The sequence below is a fragment of the Siphateles boraxobius genome, unplaced genomic scaffold (assembly GCF_051911475.1).
Source record: "Siphateles boraxobius isolate OS27281-9 unplaced genomic scaffold, OSU_SipBor_1 61, whole genome shotgun sequence".
NCBI lineage: Eukaryota > Metazoa > Chordata > Actinopteri > Cypriniformes > Leuciscidae > Siphateles > Siphateles boraxobius.
In genome coordinates, this window is record NW_027509188.1 from 8,690,227 (window position 1) to 8,714,340 (window position 24,114).

The following is a 24,114-nucleotide window of genomic DNA, read 5'->3' on the forward strand; positions in this document are numbered from 1 at the left end:
GTTCGTTTGTGCTTCGTTTGTGCTTCGTTTGTGCCGGTACAATTTTCGTTTGTGCTGCGTTGGGTTTTAAAATATCGGAAATTGAATTATAGACGATGACGTCACCAGCCCCCCCACATGCTCCAAATTCACCCAAAATAGACGCAATCGTTTGTGCTCCGTTTGTGCTGGTTTGTGCTGTAAAAAGTTTTGTTTGAGCTGCTTCAGTTATTTAGATATTAAAATAATATTAGGTGTGGTCATTTTGAGGTCACTCAGCCCCCCACATGCTCCAAATTCACCCAAAATAGTCTCGTTCTTTTGTGCTTCATTTGTGCTGGTTTGTGCCGGTAAAATTTTCGTTTGTGCTGCGTCGGGTTTTAAAATATTAGACATTATTGTTGATGACGTCACCAGCCCCCCACATGCTCCAAATTCAGCCAAAATAGTCTCGTTCGATTGTGCTCCGTTTGGGCGAGACACTGAATGACAGAGAATTATAGACAGTGCATCAGCCCACTTTTTTTAACAGTAGGCTAGTTAAAGTAACAAGGTAAGACCTAAAGAATCGGCAAACCAAATCACAATATTCACTTAGGTTATGTTATCCTGTGCGTTTTCAACTTTTAACGAACACTGCGGATACAGGATGTGGATGCAACACAAACTTCAAGGTTAGTGTTTTTACTTACTGTATGTTGTGTTTTGTTTATAACATATATGAAAATTGTCACAAATACACGCACCATAATCTGTTTGCTGTGTTTATGTGTGTAAAGGCCTATTGGCTATGGCGTCAAAAGTTTGGATTCTTCTTTTTTATGTCTCTTAAGCTCACTTTTTTGATGAAACATATATATTATTACAAATTTAAAGTAGCTATTTTCGGTTTTAATATAATTACAATGTCATTTAGACTGATGTAAAAGCTGAATTTTATGTATCATTAGACCTACTCCAGTTTTCGATATCACATGATTCTTTAGAAATCATAGTAAAATGTTGATTGTATGCTCAATTATTATTCGTGCTCAGTTAAGAAAGGTTCTTAATTTTGATCAATGTTGATCAACTTTTTATTAATTTATTACTTCCTTGCTATATAAAAGTATTATATTTTATATCACTTAACCAAAATCTTTGAATTGTTGTATATATTGGTTTTCAGAAGAAGAAAAGAACAACAATAAGCAGCACAACTATTTTCAACATTGATAATGTTTCTTGAGCATCACATTCATAACATCCGTAGCTATATGAGAATGTTTTCTGAAGGATCATGTGACACTGAACTAATGATGCTAAAATTCAGCTTTGATTACAGGAATAAATCACACTTTACTATATATTCACATATAAAACTGCAGTATTACATTGGAATAATATTTCACAATATTACTGTATTTTTGATCAAATAAATATAGCCTTAGTGAGCATAAGGGAACATTAAACTTTGAGAAACATTAAAAAATAAACCTTTTAAATCTTTTGACTAGGCTACTGTCTGTGTATTTATGTGTCTGTGTGTATATCATTTAATTACTACTATTATTATTATTATGTATGAGGAAACTCATGAATCAATTAAGTCAAAATGATTTAACTTTTGAAATTTAATTATTTACTATCGAACATCCATTAACAAAAAAACTTTAAAAACTTAAACTTAAAAACACTTAATACTGACTAGTTTAAATCTGTCTTCAAACCAAAGATACCACACAAAATAATAGACTTGAGTGCAAACTTCCATAAAATAGCACACTACTTCCTTCTCCTAACAGGAGTAGGAAAACAAGGGTATGTGGCATACAAAAAGTTCAACCAAAATAATTTAACTTGTGAAATTAAATATAAATAGTGCAATCAGTCTTTTGTGTATAATACAGCATGTGGGCATATTTTGTTTTTATCTGACGCTGCTGTCACTCCACTTCTCAGGTCATCATACATCTCCCAGACACATGGAGACCTCCTGCAGTAGGCCACATAATGCCCAAGAGCATCCTGGGTTAAGCCTCCTCTAAAAGCAATGACTGCCCGTAAAGTAAATCTCTTTCCCTGGAGCATCAGATTGGAGGGAAATGCACTCAAAGGAAATTCTGTGGAGTTGCTTCCCAGGTCAGTGTCAATCCACATTAGTTCTCCCAGACTGTAACTGTGGGAAACTTTCCCTGCACAGAGCACTTTTTCTGAGGTATCTGTCTTGATTGCAGAGGGACACTGTGACAGACTTTGGATCGGCCTGAGGCAGGGGGACTCCGGAAGGTCAAGGCCTTCTTCCACTGCGGTCTGAAGATGAGCCATGCCAGAAGCCAGCAGTACAGCAACAGAAGTACAAACAAATGCAATTTCCCTTGTGACTTGTTTGCTGAGACCACAATACTGTGAGGAGCACTGTTTTGTTAATGAAACACAAGTGCGTTTTGTCATTGACTTTTCAATGATAGTGGAGATGTGGCATTGTGCATCGATTTGGAGAGCACCCGACTTCAGTCGGACAGCTTTGAATATTTCGCTCAGCAGTTCTACCCTCTGTATGTAGGCCTGTGCATTCAGGCCCTTTGTGGTGATGGATTTCACTAGCTGGAGGAGGTTGTTGGAATCCTCATTGCAAACAATATTTTCAAAAGTGACACTATCACAGTAAGCACAACATAAGCATTGACAAAAAGCATCAAATGCACATGTGTTAAGCACAGAGATTCTTGATTTCCTGAGTTTAACAGGCTGTTGATTGTTTAAATTTTTCAACAGGTCCACTTTTTCATTCTTTTCCCTCTCACAGATGGATCTGCATGGAGCCTGTTACGAACCCTTTTTGAAAAAAGCTGGCTACGTAAGGGTTTCACAACATAAAGGAGGACACGTGAAACTCAAGTGCGCTGCATTGACATTTATTTCTTACAAACACGCAAAAACTCAAGAAACACGTATCACAAATAAATATAACTAATAAACTTCAAACAATATGAAGGCAACAAACATTAACAAGACGATCAACCAAGTAAAGTAAATAAAAGAAATGAAACACGAAAGAAATGCTTGTTTGCTGATTCTCCTCTCTCCTGCCATACTCCGCGTCAGCGTCTGTCTTATAGTGGATCAGCAACGACTCCAACGAGGCGCAGGTGTATAATGATACACAGGTGCAGACCCATCAGTATCTCAGACACACAAAAGAAGCACAGAGTCATGACGTCATCATAAGTAGAGGGAAACACGAGACACGAACCGTAACACTCCCCCACTTAAAGAAAGAACCAGTCTTCTTAGACAGGTTTTGGACGAAACGAACAGTAAAAGCAAACAAGAACATCACAACAACAAAAAAAAATGACAGAACACACATAAAGTAAATACATTTACCAAGCCCCGAGAAAGGGCATCTGCGACGACGTTGTCCGTTCCTTTCTTGTGGTGGATCTCAAGATTATAACATTGAGCTATAAGCGCCCAGCGCATCAAACGTTGGTTATGATTGTACATTTTATTTAAAAAAACCAACGGATTATGGTCCGTGTAGAGGATGACGGGAGTAGAGCTGTATCCCACATACACATCGAAGTGCTGCAAAGCAAGCAACATAGCTAGAGTCTCTTTTTCGATAGTTGAATAATTCAACTGGTGACGATTAAATTTAGCTGAGAAATAAGATACTGGATGGGATATTCCATCACCACCATTCTGAAGCAGGACAGCTCCAACTCCGGTCGCGCTGGCGTCTACTTCAAGCTTAAACGGACGAGTCAGGTCAGGAGCAGACAACACCTGAGCACTGCAAAGAAGAGACTTTGCACACAAAAATGCAGTTTGACATTCATCAGTCCAATTAAAAACAATTTTAGAGCTACACATCTTCGTTAAGGGAGCGACAACAGTCGAGAAATTTTTACAAAAACACCTGTAATAGCCAGCCATGCCTAAAAATCGTCGCAACTCTCTCCTAGTAGTGGGCACAGGGTATGCAAGAATAGCGGTCACTTTTGCCTCGAGCGGACGTACTTGACTGTTTCCAACCTGTTTCCCCAAGTACGTAACGGAGGCTTTCGCAAAATCGCACTTAGTCAGATTTAAAGTTAACGAGGCATCGGCTAGTCGGCTAAAAACATTGTGCAAAGTAGAGATGTGATCTGTCCACGTGGAAGAAAAAATAACGACATCATCAAGATAAATGTTACAGTTCGAAACATCACCTAAAACTGCAGACATTAACCTTTGAAAGGTAGCAGGCGCGTTTCGAAGACCGGCGGAGACCTCAGAAGCACGTTCAGTTAATGGCACCTGCCAGTAGCCTTTTAAAAGATCTAATTTCGTAATGTACCGAGCAGTGCCAAGATTGTCAATACAATCCTCTACTCGAGGCAACGGAAATGCATCCGGCACAGTAACAGAATTCACCTTGCGGAAATCAGTACAAAAACGGAACGAACCATCCGCTTTAGGGACTAAAATGCACGGTGAACTCCACGGGCTATTACTCTTTTTGGCAAAACCATTTTGAACCAGATAATTCACTTCACATTTCATGATTTCTCGTTTACCTACTGGACAACGATACGCATGCTGTTTTATTGGACCTGCATTACCCACCTCAATATCATGCTGGATGACAGAGGTACCAGACGGAACATCACTAAACAAGTTAGGATAAGTTTCTACTAAGTCAATCACATCCTGACGTTCTTCGCGAGATAAGTAAGACAAACGAGATGGTAAAACTCTTAAAATCTCTGAATTCTTTAGATGACCACCGCTGAACATCTCCATAGACATTTTCAACCCATCATCTACATCCTCAGCACCCATGGTACTGGACAGCAGAGATACTCGTTCTACATTTAACACCGGCTGTGCCTCACTCTGGGACAAACTATTCACCTCATCAGTCTTCCCAATTCGGGCTACATATTTTTTCAGCATATTTAGATGACACAAACGTGTCTTTCGTCGTCGTTCTGGTGTATGGATTATATAAACAGTGTCACTTAGCTTGCTCTTAATCACATACGGACCTGCAAATCGCGCAGCTAAAGCAGAACTGGGCAAAGGAAGCAACACTAATACTTTTTCTCCAGGCGTAAAATTACGCACAACCGCGCGTTTATCAAAACAACGCTTCATTTTCTTTTGCGAAAGAGAAAGAGCTTCTTTCGCGACTGCACAAGCACTTCGCAATCGTTCGCGGGTACGAGTAAAGAAATCAAGCACATTACGTTTCTCAGTCGTACCAGTAGAGAGAAACTCATCTTTTAGTACTTTTAAAGGACCCCGTACATTATGTCCAAAGACCAATTCCGACGGACTAAACCCAAGTGACTCTTGTCGCGCTTCACGCAATGCACACAAAACCAAAGGGACTCCCTCATCCCACTCATTCCCTGCCTCGAGGCAGTATTTTCACAGACTAGATTTCAACGTCTGGTGCCACCTCTCCAGTGCTCCCTGCGATTCAGGATGGTAGGCACTGGATGTGACATGTGACACACTCAAACCTTTCAGCACATTTCGGAAGATTCTAGACACAAAATTAGTACCTTGATCTGTTTGAACAGTTCTCGGCAATCCGAATGTGGTGAAAAACTTTATTAGAGCTTTGGTGACACTTTTGGCAGTTATATTCCGTAACGGAATTGCTTCTGGAAATCGTGTGACAGCACACATAATCGTTAAAATATACTGAGAACCGGATTTAGTTCGCGGCAACGGCCCGACGCAATCTACCAAGACACGTTCAAACGGTTCTCCTACAGCCGGAATAGGGTGAAGTGGAGCAGGTGGCACGATCTGATTGGGCTTTCCTACTACTTGACAGGTATGACAAGACCTACAATATCGAGACACATCAGCCTTCAACCCAGGCCAAAAGAAATGCTGGAGCACCCGATGGTAAGTTTTATTTATACCGAGATGCCCAGACCAAGGATGATCATGTGCCAAGCTTAAAATATGCTGTTGAAACTTCAAGGGCACCACAATCTGACGGACCACGTTCCAGTCATCCGAATCTTCGTCATTCGATAACCGAGCATTCCAGCTACGCCTCAACACAGTGTTGTTCCAATAGAACCGATGGTTGTACAAAGGTGACATTTTACTGACAGCACTTAAACGACATTTCTCTAACGTATGATCACTTTGCTGAGCCGCAGTGAGAACATCGCACGAAATAGGCAAAAATACGTCAGGATCGGGACAAACAGATTCTTGGGACAAATTAACATCCATGTGCTCTGTCAAGGCATTTTTCTCAAACATCTCTGCAAAAATAGACTCACCTAGACTCACTTCATTCTCCTTAACGAGATTTTTCGTCTGAGCACGCGTCGTAACTGAACTAAAACTGAACCGCGAGGTTGAGCGGGAAAATCCTGACGTTCATGCTTTCGTTTTAAAATTCGACACTCAGCAATTATGTGTCCAACCTTGTGACAATAGCCACACTCTTTACGCATTTTCGGGCTAGATGGACCAGGCCTGACTTTAAAATCAGAAGAATTAACTTCATTCTCTCTTTGCGGAGCGTAACCTGATTCACTCGCACGCTTTAAAAACACAGGTTTATGAATAAGTGCATACTCGTCTGCTAAAACAGCTGCTTGCTGCACAGTAGTAACCTTTTGTTCGTTTAAATATAAAGCAGTACGCTCAGGAACACAATTTCTAAACTCTTCAATGAGCAAAAGTTCACACAAAGATTGATAATCCGCGACTTTACACGCCTTTATCCATCGAGCAAAAAGTACACCCTTCTCACGGGCAAATTCGACATATGTCTGAGAAGCGGATTTTTTCGTTGAGCGAAAACGTTGCCGATAATGTTCAGGTACTAACTCATAAGCACGGAGAATCGCATTTTTTACGGTCTCATATTGAACACTTTCCTCCAATGGAAGAGATGCACAAATTTCTTGCGCTTTCCCTGTTAACTTACATTGTAACATTAATGACCAGACCTCTGTTGGCCACTTCAACGCAGATGCTATTCTTTCAAATGCCTGAAAATAAGCTTCAACCTCTTTCTCCCGAAAAGGTGGAACAATTACAATATTTTTCGCTACATTAAATGAAGTCGAATGATCAAGAGAATCCGTTACCACAGGTAAAGAGTTAACTGTAGGTATCACAGGAATATTTGACACGAGTACAGCAGCTTCAACCTCCGAACTAGGTCCATCTTCACGTGCAAATTTGTTAAATCTTTTTGAATCATCTCGAACAGACTGTAACTCTAATTGGCGCATTTTAACTTTCATCTCCGCATCGATACGGTGCAATTCAAGCTGATGGTGCAACTCATCCTTCCGTGCTTGAGCTCTGTCTTGCGTCTCAAGCTGTAAGCGAGCTAAACGTACTTTCAAGCGCACACCTCCCTGATGTACAGGCGATTCTTCGGTAGAGAGGGATAAAGGCTCAATCTTAGGCAAAGAAAAAGGTGGTCCTACCTTCGCCCCACCACCGGCATCCGGCGTAATTGGATTGCCAGCGAGAGGACACAATGAAGTCGAAGAATGCAGCGGAGGTTGTTCCTCGTCATCCATAACAGCTGCAACTGATTCTGCTGATTCAGGAACATCCTCCAACAAAGGCAACACCCCAACATTAATTAAACCAGTTAACAAACAAGCTTTCAAGTCTTTCTTAAGCAATGTTTTCGAAACAGGTATTTCAAAATGTCGAGCAATAAGGAACAAATCGTCCTTTCTACATGTTTCTAACACTGCAAAACTAGGTTGACTTATAAACTCCTTTAAATCAAATAACGCCATAATAAATTGATGAGCAAAAACACAAACATAATAAATCAGTAGGCTACGAACGACTCCGGACCTAAGCCTACCTAACCAAGACTAACTAAAACCTCTCTAGTCTTCAGAGGGTACCAGTTGAGAGGCAAGCCTCCCCCCCGGAGTACCTCCAAACACAACAAACTAAAATAATAAAGAAAACAATAAATAGTAAACCGTAGTGAGAACCGGCACTACGCACGGCCCCCCTGGTTTACTCTACCTACCCGGAGATCGCCCAGCACCACTATCTTTATCTGCTCATCAAACAAAATTAAAGTAATCCGAAATCCCGGATGAGCCCCCAATTTGTTACGAACCCTTTTTGAAAAAAGCTGGCTACGTAAGGGTTTCACAACATAAAGGAGGACACGTGAAACTCAAGTGCGCTGCATTGACATTTATTTCTTACAAACACGCAAAAACTCAAGAAACACGTATCACAAATAAATATAACTAATAAACTTCAAACAATATGAAGGCAACAAACATTAACAAGACGATCAACCAAGTAAAGTAAATAAAAGAAATGAAACACGAAAGAAATGCTTGTTTGCTGGTTCTCCTCTCTCCTGCCATACTCCGCGTCAGCGTCTGTCTTATAGTGGATCAGCAACGACTCCAACGAGGTGCAGGTGTATAATGATACACAGGTGCAGACCCATCAGTATCTCAGACACACAAAAGAAGCACAGAGTCATGACGTCATCATAAGTAGAGGGAAACACGAGACACCAACCGTAACAGAGCCATTCAGGACAAGGAGAGAGGTATGAACTCCTCTTCCTCTTTTTGGGTGGAACCGCTAAGCCTCTCCAATTTTCAACAGCTTCTTCATCTGTTGGATGGATGTTTGTGATGGTGTCAGACTTCCCAGAGCAGGAAGCATCCATCTCTGGCCTTCCATCTATCCTGCAGGTTGCGGTGGGTAGTGGATTGACTCCTGTGTCGATCAGTGTCGCAACAGCCTCATCCTCTTCACCTTTTTCCACACTCTTTTGTTTTGCAGAAAAAATATGCATGTTGCCTTCAATGAAGGAGAGATGTCGAGCAATGAATCGATCCACTCGAATAGGCAAGTGTTTCATGCTTGAAAAGGCCGCGTTTGATGTTTTTGAACTCGGCTTCGACATTGGCTGAACTTGCGGTGATGTTGGAGCTCCGGAAGTGAGGGATCATTACCCCTGTCCAGAGAGGTGAGTAATTTGCAAGCCAGATTATATTTGGAATAATCTCAGGGAGGAAGTGCATATTGTCATGATCACCATTAGATGTGGCAGGTGACCTGCTCTCCTCACATATGTCTGTTACCCACTGCCGCAGGTCTGTCTGTGTTTGGTCACATGGATCCACTTCTTCCAGGTCCGCACCCTCTACATCTGGAATGATGACACGCTCTTCTGCAATACGGGCTTTTAGGTATTTCTTGCACCTTTCTGAAATGAGGGGGGCTCCAGAGCTGTCACTACCCTCTGTTTCGCTGAGAGCCACAATAGTAATGCATCTTAGTAGCTCTCTTGCATCGTCCATGGATTGTGACATGAGAAGCTGACCTATTGACCTAACAAAGAAATATTTAATGCGATGTGTTTTTTTTTTCAAGCAGTCCCACCGGCAGATCATCTTGATGCAGTGTGCAACATCAACCCGCACGAAACAAGGTGGGACTTTTGCTGACTGTCTACCGAGTAAGACACCACAACACTCATTGATGTAGGTCTTAAGATCAGGATGAGAAGTAAAAGCCTTGACCAAAGCTCCGAGCAAAGCCAGAGAAAAGTCACTCACAACCTCTTTTGGAGTAGGTGCACCTGCGCGTATCCATTCTGTCAGCCAATGTGTTATGGCATTAACATCATGTCTCTCTGACAGCATTTGCACCACTGGGACACTTGAGCTCTCACCCCCTGCCACAACACCCTGATATAGGAATATATGGCCAGACTTGCCATTTGGTCTCTGTAGTTTCCTCACCACTGAGCCAGTTGCATCAAAACTCACAGTGGGGTTAGTAGATGTCTTTGATAATGTTTTGTACATATACATTTGTGTTTGACTCCAATAGTGACAGAAAAACTTGTCTAGTCCAATGTCTTTAATGCTACCACTGTGAGGTGCACTGTATTTTAGCATCTGCAATGACAGAATAGGATCCTTGTCGCCTAATTCTAAATCATTTCTCTCTTGCTTTGCTTTGCGCAGGGTGGCCAAATTAGGCAGATGACTTGGCTCAGGATCTCCAAAATCCATCAGCTTTGTTGCCTCTGATGCCCTCCATACATGGGGTTCCTTTCTACCCTCACACAGTTCTTTGGATATCTGCACACGCAAGTTACCAGACATCGCACGTTTGGAACAGCCAGTGTGCAGGGAGTCATCAGTGTAACAAAAGTGTATAGTGCCTTTGCAGTGATCTTGTTGTCTAGCTGTTTACTAAGCTCTGTCCAGATGCTCTGATTAGGAGTAGCTATGTTGCCATTTTGGACTATGGCCTCTTTTGATGAACACAGGACTGTGAAAATGGAATCCCTGTCGACTGCTGGTTTCTTGGGCATCTGGCATAAGCACAACATGATTACCCCAATTATCCTGACTCCAAAAAATATCATGTACAGCATAAATTTGTTTTAATATATTACTGTATTGGTCTGAATATAAGAATAATAGGATAAAATAATATAGTAAGGATAATGTAGATGGATAATATACCTTATAGTAGGAAAAATATGGTATGTTGACACCTAGATTGTCAGTATTGAACCGAAAACTCATTGCTAACACTAATATCACTAATTTAGCTATGAAATGTTAAATACAGTTGCACATGTGACCCATGGTCGTTTTTTAATACTAAAAGGCAAATTTCTGCAACTGTAATCAGCATTTCATAGCTAAATTAGTAACATAAGTGTTATTAATGAGGTTTCTGTTCAATAACAAGTAACAAGCTCTCTTGAATGTTGTACAATTATTCTTGAACCTACTAATATTGTAACTGACAGTTTTAAAACAATGTATACTTACATTGGCCAGAAATTTGGATTAGTAACGACTTTTGTAGTTTGATTTATATCGACCTTTTCTCCACCAACTCTACAGCATTTTATACAAGAGCATTCTTGAACAGAAGTGTCACTTGCCCCTAGTGGTGGCAGTGAAGTGTAGCAGATGAGACTCGTAAAAATAAAATACAATCAGAAGAGACTGAAGTGAAGATAATTGTTTATTGAACAAATTATGTAATGACAGAACGTCTTTGTCAATTCTACTTTAAAAGTGTGCTCACCTCGAGGATAGTTTCGCTGTTCTCTTGGCCTCTTGGGGGCTTAGTGACCTCAGAATGACCACCTAATATTATTTTAATATCTAAAAAACTGAAGCAGCTCAAACGAAACCTTTTACAGCACAAACCAGCACAAACGGAGCACAAACGAACAAGACTATTTTGGGTGAATTTGGAGCATGTGTGGGGCTGGTGACGTCATCAACAATTATGTCTAATATTTTAAAACCCGACGCAGCACAAACGAAAATTTTACCGGCACAAACCAGCACAAACGAAGCACAAACGAACGAGACTATTTTGGGTGAATTTGGAGCATGTGGGGGGCTGAGTGACCTCAAAATGACCACACCTAATATTATTGTAATATCTAAAATACTGAAGCAGCTCAAACGAAACTTTTTATAGCACAAACCAGCACAAACGATTGCGTCTATTTTGGGTGAATTTGGAGCATGTGGGGGGGCTGGTGACGTCATCGTCTATAATTCAATTTTCCGATATTTTAAAACCCAACGCAGCACAAACGAAAATTGTACCGGCACAAACCAGCACAAACGAAGCACAAACGAACGAGCCTATTTTGGGTGAATTTGGAGCATGTGGGGGGCTGAGTGACCTCAGAATGACCTAAAAATATTCTTTTAATATCTAAAAAACCGAAACAGCACAAATGAAACTTTTTACAGCACAAACCAGCACAAACGATTGAGTATAGCTTGACGACGTTTTGCGTTGGGTGGGGGGCCAACTTCACGCAGGTTGTCTATTTCCCTTATATATTAAATATAAAACGCATGTGGACTGATTTTTTTCCTATGTCCGGACTCCTTTATTAACGGAGTGGGCCCATATAAACAGACTTTGTATTAAATGCATTTTCTGAGATTTAAACATTTCAAATTTATATTTCAAGTTTTTACCGCAAATGTCGAAATGCCCACTCTCTGGTCCATCAGTGCTTGAGTCACCATATATCGGAAAACATTTGGAATGGGTCAGACATAATTCTGACCACTTATTAAGTTTTGTTTTAAGTAAATTCCGTTTTGTATAAATTGTATCTTCATTTTAATCAATGTTTTCATCAACAAATTGACTGGATTAATAAATAAGAAGCAAATAGAGTAGACAATATAATTAGGACACGGAGGCGCCGGCGCGTGAACAGGAGCGCGTCTCATAAATGAACCGAAAACTGACAGAAAACACTAGTTTATTAATAAACAATTCAAATGTTTAATGCACAATCCTTACTTTGGCCGGTTCTTTGTGGCAAGCTTTATGCGTGCGTCTTGCACGGACTTTTGGGACTCAGTTTTGAACTGGTGTCAAGGCGCAATGAATGAAATGCACAAATGGTAATTAAATAGAACCCCTAGGTGAAATGAACCAGGGAGAGGATCACAACATGTGAATTCATCCACTCCCGAAATACTTAAAAGTAGTGGCTGTTGAACTGGGAGAAGAATAGAGTAAACATTAAAGTTACTTACACAATGTGTATCTGATATGAATAAAACGTGTCGAATTATAATGGAAAGGATTCTTATTACCTCTTCCATAAACATCAGTGTGTATTTTACAAACTATAAATGTATTGTTTTTTTACTACTTATGTGAATTTAGGGGGTGGCCCTGTCGTCGATTGCAACCCCAACTGAAGAGACGTGACACACAGAGGTGGGCACAAATACATCAAAAACTATTTTGTTACAAAATACAAATACTGGCTCATGAATTGTAACAAAAAAAAATACAAAATACTGATGTGAAATAATTAGTATTTTGAAAATACAAAAATACTCCCACAATAATCTTAAGTCTTTTTTTATTATTACTGAAAGGTCAATAACACAAATAGTAGCAATAACACAAATGTGAGAAATGTGTAAATTCAAAATGGCGAAGTAGCAAAATAAAAAAGTATGGGCATTTCACCAAATCTCTACAGGGCCTGAAATAGCTCCCTCTGACGTAAATGGCATGTATAGCTAAGTTCACATCAATGGTGTGGTAGGCTGCCCTTAATAGCAAAACGTGTTTGATGTAGGCTACGTAGCCATATTATCACCGTTACTCTACTCGTGCCTTAAAGGACAAGTTCGGTATTTTACACTTAAAGCCCTGTTTTAAGATAGTTTTTGATGAAATAGAACGGTTAAGATTGAAATTTGGACAAATGCTGCTGTCCCGAGAATTTTCGGTTTCTGTGTTAGCGCCACCCCCCCCCCCCCCCCCCCCCCCCCCACCTATACACTGGTTTTATAGGGGCACTGGAAGAATCATTCATAAAACGCATTAAACTTTAGTTTGCAAAGACGTGAAACTCACCGAGTGGTCTGGGGTGTTCACTGATATGCTCACACAAAGATCACTGCAAAAGATGCTTTCAAACAGGTGTTTTACCGTTCGTTGTAAAACTGTGGACCTATTTTCCCAAACGCCTCACACCTGTACATTCTTCCGTTGAGAGCTTGAATAATAGACACTCCAGCCCAGTTGGTGGCGATAATGCACCTTTGCCAATGTTTGGATAGCGTAGCCTACGATACCGCGACTGGAAGACTACAGAAAGAATACAAACAACCCCATTTCCGTTTCCAGTGGCGGAGTAATACCGCACCTCACAGAACATCCAATACAAGTCAATGGAGTTGGACAAACACTACGATAAAACCTGTTGGAAAGCATATTTTGCAGCGATTTTTGTGTAAAAATAACAGACCGAGAATTTTCGTCACAAAATCAAATTTCCATTTTAATCATAATATATATGATTAATCATATTAATCATAATATGTGTGGGTTTGTTTTACACACGAGACTCTAACTGCCCTGACCGCGTATCCCTTTTACATAGTAGAATCGCGCTGCGTGCGCAATTACTGAAAAACAATAGGATTGATGAATATTTTATACAAAATCAATATCAATATTTCTCATATGTAATACGTTTAAAAACGTGTAAAAACTGCAGATGGATGTTATATTGTGAACGCTTGCTTAGCATGGAGGTTTCAGTGCAGTTACGACAGACGCACTGTTTTATAACAGGTAGGGCCTATGATGTCCTTTTATGAATGACAACACAGTGCATTGATCTCATAAGGCACAATTATTTTCTCTATAATGCCGTTCAGTGTGCAATATGTGTGCATATTGCACACTGAACGGCATTTTAAAAACACTTTACCTTAATGCCGTTTTTAAGAGTTCAAAACTCATTCACTTCTTGGAGGGAGCCCGGTCTACAGGGTGTCACGTGATTTTCGTCCATCTAACCACGACATTGCCATTGCCAACATCAGACCGAAAATATGGCAAAATCATCTACTATGGTGATTTTTCTTAAGTATTTTAAGTATTTGAAATAGTCTAAATACACTCCCTCAAAATATTTTGTTACAAACTACATTTTATATTTTCCACACCTGCAAAATACAAATTACAAAATACACTAAAGTAATTAAATACATATTTAAAATACATTTAATTGAAATACTGCCCATGTCTGATGACACACACTACCGACATTGTGTACCCATTCAAAAAAGAATCGCCATTGCACTCTGGAAACTTGCGACCAACTCAAAGTATAGAAGATTATTCTAGAGCTGCTGTAAAGCCAAAACGATCTCTGTTACTTTAATTTCCTATTATCACTGTAAAGCTGCTTTGAAACAGTCCATATTGTTAAAAGCGCTATATAAATGAAGGTGACTTGACTTGACTTGACTAGAAGCATCTCTCATTTATTTGGAGTCGGAGTCGCTACTGTGTGTCACTGTGTTCACGATTCCTGCTCATCTGTTGAGAATGTACTGATGCAAGAAGTTATCCAGTTACCAAACAGTGAAACTTCAAAAGAAATGGCAGCATATCTTGAGCACTGATGGGGTTTGCCACAGTGTGTAGGTGCAATTAATTGATCTCACATCTCCACTCTTGGACAAGAGGAGTACCACACAGAGTACTTCAACCGAAAGGGCTGGCATTCGATCATCCTACAGGCTGTTGAGGATGGAAAGGGTCTCATTTGGATTGTTTTTTTAGGAGCGCCAGGGAGCCGCCATGATGCCAGAGTGCTGCGTTTGTCAGGATTGTGGGACCTAGTGGATAGGGGTTTGTTACTACCTGATGTAACAAAGAACATTTGTGGACATGATGTGGGGTACTATGAACCTTTGAAGAGCTGGCTGATGAAAAATTTCACCTACAACGGACGACTGACACCCCAACAACTTGTGTACTTCTTCCGTGGGAAAAGCTTCTGTGCTGGCACATCTGCTGGCAGGAAAGTCTTTCAATGGCTGTCTGACCAGAAAAGGATTGCGGCTGCGGACAATGTGACGGATGTGCCCAGGACAATGGCCTGGAGGAGGAAGAAGAAAAGGCCTAAAAAGTGCACTCCGATAACGTGCAGTCTGTGCCAGCAATTTAAAACGAAGGAGTTTGGACACGATATGCGGGGAAAGCCTCTTGTAGCTCTTACTAATGCAAAAGTGTTGAACTTTGGTGAGCAGCGCAACGGAGACTTGCTCCTCCTGAGTAAATGTCATTAATTTATCTTTAATTTATTTTTATTTTATTTTTTTACTATTGTTCTGTTGAAGATTTATTTTAATATTTGTATTTGGTATTTTGTTTGTATTTATATATTTTTTTATCGTTTACATTTTTTATAATGTGAACTACTGAATAAATCTTTTATTACCTTTGTTAACTTTTTTGTACAATTTCTACTGTTCATTTGTTTTGTTTTATTATTTGCATTTAACATTTTCTTTACATTTATATATTTTTTATAGTTCTAGTGTGAACTATTTAAAAAAAAATAGTTGACTGAGATGTATTTAGGGAAACATTAGAATGCTAATGAATAATTTAAATAAATAAAAAGCTTCACAAATCAAAGAAATGGGTAAGACAATTAACATGAACTTAATGAAGGTAGATAAATGTTCTACAATAAAGAACAGTCATTTTGGACTATTGACATGGCCTTTGTAAAGGCAGATTAATATTCTAAAGTAAAAACGTATTTTATGACTGTTTAATGACTGTTATGAGAGCAAATAAGTGTTCTTAAAATAAAAAAACAAGCATTTTAGACTATTAACATGGCCTTCCTGAAGGCAGAGAAGCATTCTGAAATAAAGGACTTTTTCGTGGTTTTTATGAAGGCAAATAAATGTGCAAAACTAAAAAACAATAATTTGGGGAAATGTACATGACTCATGAAGGAAGAAAAACCTTAAATAAGCTTTTGATATATTAACATGGCATTTATGAGGGCAAATAAATGTTCTAAAATAAATAATTATTAAGGACAATTTATATGACCGTTATGGCAGATAAATATTTTGAAATAAAGAACAATAATTTTGGAATAACATGATCTTTATTAAATGCAAATAAATATTCTTTAATAGAAAGAAATTTATATTTACAATATCAACAAATAAATAGCTATTTACAGCAAAGCATTTCTCCTCTCCTGCAGCCACTCTTCTACAGTCTTTCCCTCTGCTGTGGCACAGAAGAAAAAGCTGCCCACCCTGGTGTGCCCAAACTCTTTTTTTCTGGGCTTCCCACATCGACTGCATGTGTAGTCTTTTCACACATGTTGCTGTGGAGGGGGCAGCCCTTGCTTCTGGGCTGAAAACTCTTCTGCCTTTCTCTTCCTCCACAAAGTTGTTCTGATCAAAGATGTTCCTGTCGGTGCAGCAGAGAGAGATGCTGTCGGTGGAGCAGAGAGTGATGCTGTCGTGGAGCAGAGAGAGATGCTGTCAGTGGAGCAGAGAGTGATGCTGTCGGTGGAGCAAAGAGAGTGATGCTGTCGGTGGAGCAGAGAGAGAGATGCTGTCGTGGAGCAGAGAGAGATGCTGTCGGTGGAGCAGAGAGTGATGCTGTCGGTGGAGCAGAGAGTGATGCTGTCGGTGGAGCAGAGAGAGAGATGCTGTCGTGGAGCAGAGAGAGATGCTGTCGGTGGAGCAAAGAGAGTGATGCTGTCGGTGGAGCAGAGAGAGAGATGCTGTCGTGGAGCAGAGAGAGATGCTGTCGGTGCAGCAGAGAGAGATGCTGTCGGTGGAGCAAAGAGAGTGATGCTGTCGGTGGAGCAGAGAGAGAGATGCTGTCGTGGAGCAGAGAGAGAGATGCTGTCGGTGCAGCAGAGAGTGATGCTGTCGGTGGAGCAAAGAGAGTGATGCTGTCGGTGGAGCAGAGAGAGAGATGCTGTCGTGGAGCAGAGAGAGATGCTGTCGGTGGAGCAGAGAGTGATGCTGTCGGTGGAGCAGAGAGTGATGCTGTCGGTGGAGCAGAGAGAGATGCTGTCGTGGAGCAGAGAGAGAGATGCTGTCGGTGGAGCAGAGAGAGATGCTGTCGGTGGAGCAGAGAGAGATGCTGTCGTGGAGCAGAGAGAGAGATGCTGTCGGTGGAGCAGGGAGCAGAGAGTGATGCTGTCGGTGGAGCAGAGAGATATGCTGTCGGTGGAGCAGAGAGAGATGCTGTCGGTGGAGCAGAGAGAGATGCTGTCGGTGGAGCAGAGAGAGATGCTGTCGGTGGAGCAGAGAGAGATGCTGTCGTGGAGCAGAGAGTGATGCTGTCGGTGGAGCAGAGAGAGAGATGCTGTCGGTGGAGCAGAGAGTGATGCTGTCGGTGGAGCAGAGAGTGATGCTGTCGGTGGAGCAGAGAGAGAGATGCTGTCGGTGGAGCAGAGAAAGAGATGCTGTCGGTGGAGCAGAGAGAGAGATGCTGTCGGTGGAGCAGAGAGAGATGCTGTCGGTGGAGCAGAGAGTGATGCTGTCGGTGGAGCAGAGAGTGATGCTGTCGGTGGAGCAGAGAGTGATGCTGTCGGTGGAGCAGAGAGAGAGATGCTGTCGGTGGAGCAGAGAAAGAGATGCTGTCGGTGGAGCAGAGAGAGAGATGCTGTCGGTGGAGCAGAGAGAGATGCTGTCGGTGGAGCAGAGAGTGATGCTGTCGGTGGAGCAGAGAGTGATGCTGTCGGTGGAGCAGAGAGTGATGCTGTCGGTGGAGCAGAGAGAGAGATGCTGTCGGTGGAGCAGAGAAAGAGATGCTGTCGGTGGAGCAGAGAAAGAGATGCTGTCGGTGGAGCAGAGAGTGATGCTGTCGGTGGAGCAGAGAGTGATGCTGTCGGTGGAGCAGAGAGAGATGCTGTCGGTGGAGCAGAGAGTGATGCTGTCGTGGAGCAGAGAGAGATGCTGTCGGTGGAGCAGAGAGTGATGCTGTCGGTGGAGCAGAGAGAGAGATGCTGTCGGTGGAGCAGAGAGAGAGATGTTGTCGGTGGAGCAGAGAGTGATGCTGTCGGTGGAGCAGAGAGTGATGCTGTCGGTGGAGCAGAGAGTGATGCTGTCGGTGGAGCAGAGAGAGAGATGCTGTCGGTGGAGCAGAGAAAGAGATGCTGTCGGTGGAGCAGAGAGAGACATGCTGTCGGTGGAGCAGAGAGTGATACTGTCGTGGAGCAGAGAGAGATGCTGTCGGTGGAGCAGAGAGTGATGCTGTCGGTGGAGCAAAGAGAGTGATGCTGTCGGTGGAGCAGAGAGAGATGCTGTCGGTGGAGCAGAGAGTGATGCTGTCGGTGGAGCAGAGAGAGTGATGCTGTCGGTGGAGCAGAGAGAGAGATGCTGTCGGTGGAGCAGAGAGAGAGATGCTGTCGGTGGAGCAGGGAGCAGAGAGTGATGCTGTCGGTGGAGCAGAGAGTGATGCTGTCGGTGGAGCAGAGAGAGATGCTGTCGGTGGAGCAGAGAGTGATGCTGTCATGGAGCAGAGAGTGATGCTGTCGTGGAGCAGAGAGAGATGCTGTCGGTGGAGCAGAGAGTGATGCTGTCGGTGGAGCAGAGAGTGATGCTGTCATGGAGCAGAGAGTGATGCTGTCGGTGGAGCAGAGAGAGATGCTGTCGGTGGAGCAGAGAGTGATGCTGTTGGTGGAGCAGAGAGTGATGCTGTCATGGAGCAGAGAGAGATGCTGTCGTGGAGCAGAGAGAGAGATGCTGTCGGTGGAGCAGAGAGAGAGATGCTGTCGGTGGAGCAGAGGGAGAGATGCTGTTGGTGGAGCAGAGAGAGAGATGCTGTCGGTGGAGCAGAGAGTGATGCTGTCGTGGAGCAGAGAGAGATGCTGTCGGTGGAGCAGAAAGAGATGCTGTCGTGGAGCAGAGAGTGATGCTGTCGTGGAGCAGAGAGAGATGCTGTCGGTGGAGCAGAGAGTGATGCTGTCGGTGGAGCAGAGAGTGATGCTGTCGGTGGAGCAGAGAGAGATGCTGTCGGTGGAGCAGAGAGTGATGCTGTCGTGGAGCAGAGAGAAATGCTGTCGGTGGAGCAGAGAGAGATGCTGTCGTGGAGCAGAGAGAGATGCTGTCGGTGGAGCAGAGAGTGATGCTGTCGGTGGAGCAGAGAGAGATGCTGTCGTGGAGCAGAGAGTGATGCTGTCGTGGTGCAGAGAGATGCTGTCGTGGAGCAAAGAGTGATGCTGTCGTGGAGCAGAGAGAGATGCTGTTGGTGGAGCAGAGAGTGATGCTGTTGGTGGAGCAGAGAGTGATGCTGTCGTGGAGCAGCGAGAGATGCTGTCGTGGAGCAGAGAGTGATGCTGTCGTGGAGCAGAGAGAGATGCTGTCGGTGGAGCAGAGAGTGATGCTGTCGTGGAGCAGAGAGTGATGCTGTCGGTGGAGCAGAGAGTGATGCTGTCGGTAGAGCAGAGAGTGATGCTGTCGTGGAGCAGAGAGTGATGCTGTCGTGGAGCAGAGAGAGATGCTGTCGGTGGAGCAGAGAGTGATGCTGTCGTGGAGCAGAGAGTGATGCTGTCCTGGAGCAGAGAGTGATGCTGTCGTGGAGCAGAGAGAGATGCTGTCGGTGGAGCAGAGAGTGATGCTGTCGGTGGAGCAGAGAGTGATGCTGTCATGGAGCAGAGAGTGATGCTGTCGGTGGAGCAGAGAGAGATGCTGTCGGTGGAGCAGAGAGAGATGCTGTCGGTGGAGCAGAGAGTGACGCTGTCGGTGGAGCAGTCAGGGCGGGTGCTGATGCGGGGGAAGGATGTCGCTAGCACTGACGTCTTCTGTTTGGCTACAGGAAGAAGGGTGTAAGACACCATGCTGATCTGAGGCAAGGGCACACTCAGAGCCAGCACGTCTGCTTCCAGCTTCTTCCTGTAGTTGTTGTACCTGTTTAAAATGGCACAATTAATAGGATGAACAGAATATGAGAATTGTAAAATTCCTTTTACAGCTGGCTTTAAAAAGAAACTACTTACCAGACAGAAAGTACAATTCTACTAATATTGGGCCATTGCGCAGGACCCGACCCCTGCCCCAGCACACGCCTGTAAAATAAAATAGGGAATTATAAAGTGTCATGGCTTTGCCTGGCTCCTCCTCGTGGCTTTGTGCTGTGTCTGTCTCCTACAGGAGAGCTGGGCGCAGGTGTTTGGAGTTGTGCTAATCAGTTCCTGGTCGGGGCCTTTAAAGACGCTTCAGATGAGACTAGGAGAAAGAGAACCCCGCCTCCGTTTCATCTCTCCCGCACCATTTAGGATTTTGTTTTATTTATTCATTTCACTACACTACACTGATTGCTTACACTTTTATTTTTCAAAGCCAACTTCATTACTGGCTGTATAAATCTATTCTGTTAAGTGCTATTTATTTAACAAATCTAGTAAATCACGATTCCGTGTGTGGCCACTTCCTACTCTTCCTACTTGCTTTGAGTCAGGCTCGTAACAAAAGCATAAAGTCATTTATATTATTAAAGTTCTGTGTGCAAATATTTAACTTACCGCTTCAGGCTCTCCTTTCCATGACAGGTGGAGGTTTTGGAGTGGGTGGCTTTGAACCTGGCTTGCAAGAGTCTCTCCTTGTGTCTCGGCGGATAGGAAACACCCTTTTTGTCACTGTCCGGCAGTCTGTCCCACAGCCGAACAATGTCAGTGGCTTCCCTATCTGAAACACAAGGCTTTTCTCTAAGCTCGACACTATCAAAACCTGGTGTCCCGTCTGGTCCTCTGCACACCTAACAAGAACAAAGAAGAAGTTAGTATGGATGAAAAAAAGTCCTCCATATGATGGTGTAAGACTGGAAAAACTGGAAGAACTTTAAGAGAGGGCCACTCTCTGAGAAAACAAAGGAAATTACCATTGGAACTCACTCTTGTGCTAATCTACATATATTTCCCTCTCCCCCCACTCTCCCTCCCTCGTGGTGAGATCTCCCAAACTCACAAGAATCAATATTGTTTTAATGTGAACAATTATCATACAGTTTATACATGTTTGATATAATTTTAAATGTCTCAGAGCGACTGATACAAATGTCTCATTTCCAAATAAGTAAAACAAAAGGTAATAAGGTTTTTAAGAGTTTAGAGATAATGCAACGGAGGCCAGCTAGTAGTTGCTGTGCGAGTAAACCTCACTCCTCTGATCTCAAAATGCTGTCTAGCGACAGATGCAAGGGGCTGCAGTCTTTAGCATCCTTGTTAGAGCGCCTGACTCTTATGCCGGAGACCCGGGTTCGAGGCCCGCTCGGAGCGGGTCGAGTGTGACCCGGGTGAAGGGGGGTTACATTGGTGCCGTGACCCGGATGGGAGTGAGGTTTAGGGGGGTGAGTGTAACGGAGGCCAGCTAGTAGTTGCTGTGCGAGTAAACCTCACTCCTCTGATCTCAAAACGCTCTCTAGCGACAGATGCTAGAGGCTGCAGTCTTTAGCCTCCTTGTTAAGGCGCCTGACTCTCATGCCGGAGACCCGGGTTCGAGGCCCGCTCGGAGCGTGTCGAGTGGGACCCGGGGGAAGGGGGGTTACAATAACATGCACACAAAGGAGGGTGGGATGGTTAAGCCCTCCTGTTCTCAAAAGGTGTTACCTCTGAATGCAAATAGCCATTGTTTATCTATATAATTGAATGCAGCAAGGGGCTCGGGACTCTTTTCTGTATCTGAGATCAGCCCGTGAGGCCGAGAGCCGAGTCTCTCTGCCTCACGCATTTCTAATGTCGGGTAAACATTTTCCTCTTTGTTCTAGAGCATTTGATGTTTTGCATTGATTATCTTTGAATTGATTATGAAATTGTAATGATACATTTACCTGACATAATAAATTGTTATATTTGATTATTCTAATTGACGTTGACATTATTTTCATTTAAGAGTTTATTCGCTCACATTTAATGATGCACAGATATCATTAAAACCTTTTCATTTATGGAGTCATTTATGAAATAACGAGAAAATACATATGACAAAATGTATTGAATTGAAATGAATTCATTTGGCCTGATCGAGCGCGGCCTTACAATGGCATGGCAAGGGATGCTTGCATGCATACATACATCTTCTTGGGGCTCAGGTTGCAGGTCCTGGGAGGACTGAGAGGGTGACGGTGAATCCTGAGACAAGCGTATCGCTTCCTGGGTGGACACTAAAGAAAGAGGGGAGATGGTATGGTCCTGCTCCTCTGCCTCATCCTCAAATCCCTCATCTTCGACATCCCCCAAGTCGAAGATGAAACTCTAAAGCCCCATTAATGGCCGGCATACACCAAATGCTCGGTCATACTGGCCTTCTCCTTCTGAAGTGAATTGTTTATGGCGACATTCAAATTGTGCCCAAAACAATTAAGCCATGGCCAATTTAGTTGCCGCACTGCTGGCAACAACATTAGCTCCGTTGTCTGTGGTGATACATGAAATTTTTCCCTCATCGACGCCCCATTATTAAACACTCTCCAAGAGACCATCTGCCAAATAATCTGCTGCGTGGCTCTCAGGCACATAAATCGTTCCGAAGCAGTTTGAATGTAGTACCCAGTCTTTGTATATGTAATGAGCAGTAATTGACATGTAAGGTGTCATCGTATTGGTGCTCGACCACATATCTGTCGTAAGCGCGACATAGTCCGCACTACTGATGTTAGTCATAACCCAGGTTTTCACTGTATTATACAGCTCTGGAATAGCTGTTCTTGAGAAATTCCGACTGGGTACTTCATACTCCCGGTCAAAAGTTTGAAGCATGGACTGGAATTCTGCCTGGTCCACAAGACTAAGATGCATCATCTCTTTAACCAGAAACCTGGTCACAACTAGAGTGCAGTGTCTCCATTTTAAACTGGATTTATCGTACTTCTTTCCACAAGCGAACGCAGAAGCAATCGGAGTTAAACTAGAACTTTTCCCGCTCTGAGAAGCGCCTGCAGAGTGGGGCTCAAATGAGGCCGCTACTGCTGGATGGTGTATGTGAATATGGCTGCGGAGATTACTGCGCTTCTTTAACCTTTACTTTTTTTTTGCACAGCCTGGAGATAGCCTCTGTTGGATCTGCTGGTTCACCATTTGCATTTGGTTTAAATCCATAATACTGCCAAATTAACGATGTGCATCTTTTCTTGGATAATAATCCGTCGTGCTCCATTTTATTCCGGGATGTCGAACATGAGCAATGGTGAGTGGGCGGGGTCAGTGTGGAGTAGACGATATTGCGATATTTTTAAAGGCAATTATTGCCCAAAAAATTTTTAAATGTACATATCACCCAGCCCTAGTGGACTTTCTCTACGGTGGCTGCCCGCTTAAGCCCAATTTATACTTCTGCGTCGAACTTACGCCGTAGGCTGTGCATAGCGCGCGTACCCTTCGGCGTACCCTGACGTGCACCTCTCCAAAAATGTAACAACGCGTCAATTCTATGAGGACGCAAGCGCTGTGATTGGTCTGCTAGAACCCCTCCCTCGGGTTTCACATGTTCCCTCTGCATGTGTAATTGCGCGTCAACGCGGACAACGACGCAGAAGTATAAATGAAAACCAACGCGTAGTGTATAGCGTTGAGGCTCCGGAGTAGGTCCGACGCAGAAGTATAAATAAGCACCAGCTCTCCATCCTCCACACGCAGGTTGGGTGTGCTTTCCATTCTGCAACAGTAAAGCAATGCAAAAATAACCTTCAGAGGCTGTAATGTGCTTGTTTATGCTGTATACACCGGTTGTACATTGTTTTTGATGTGTAACACTTTCTTTTTGTTAATAAAAATGATTACTTCTGAATCATGCTTTGGTTTTC

General features: G+C 42.9%; 1 long non-coding RNA gene across 1 annotated transcript; it reads left to right on the forward strand.

The window, feature by feature from the left end:
- Positions 1-9,390: 9,390 nt before the first annotated feature.
- Positions 9,391-10,096, forward strand: LOC143718409 (uncharacterized). The gene is made up of 3 exons (XR_013196375.1): positions 9,391-9,567; positions 9,639-9,773; positions 9,969-10,096. It is a non-coding gene; the product is annotated as an uncharacterized LOC143718409 (long non-coding RNA).
- Positions 10,097-24,114: the final 14,018 nt, after the last annotated feature.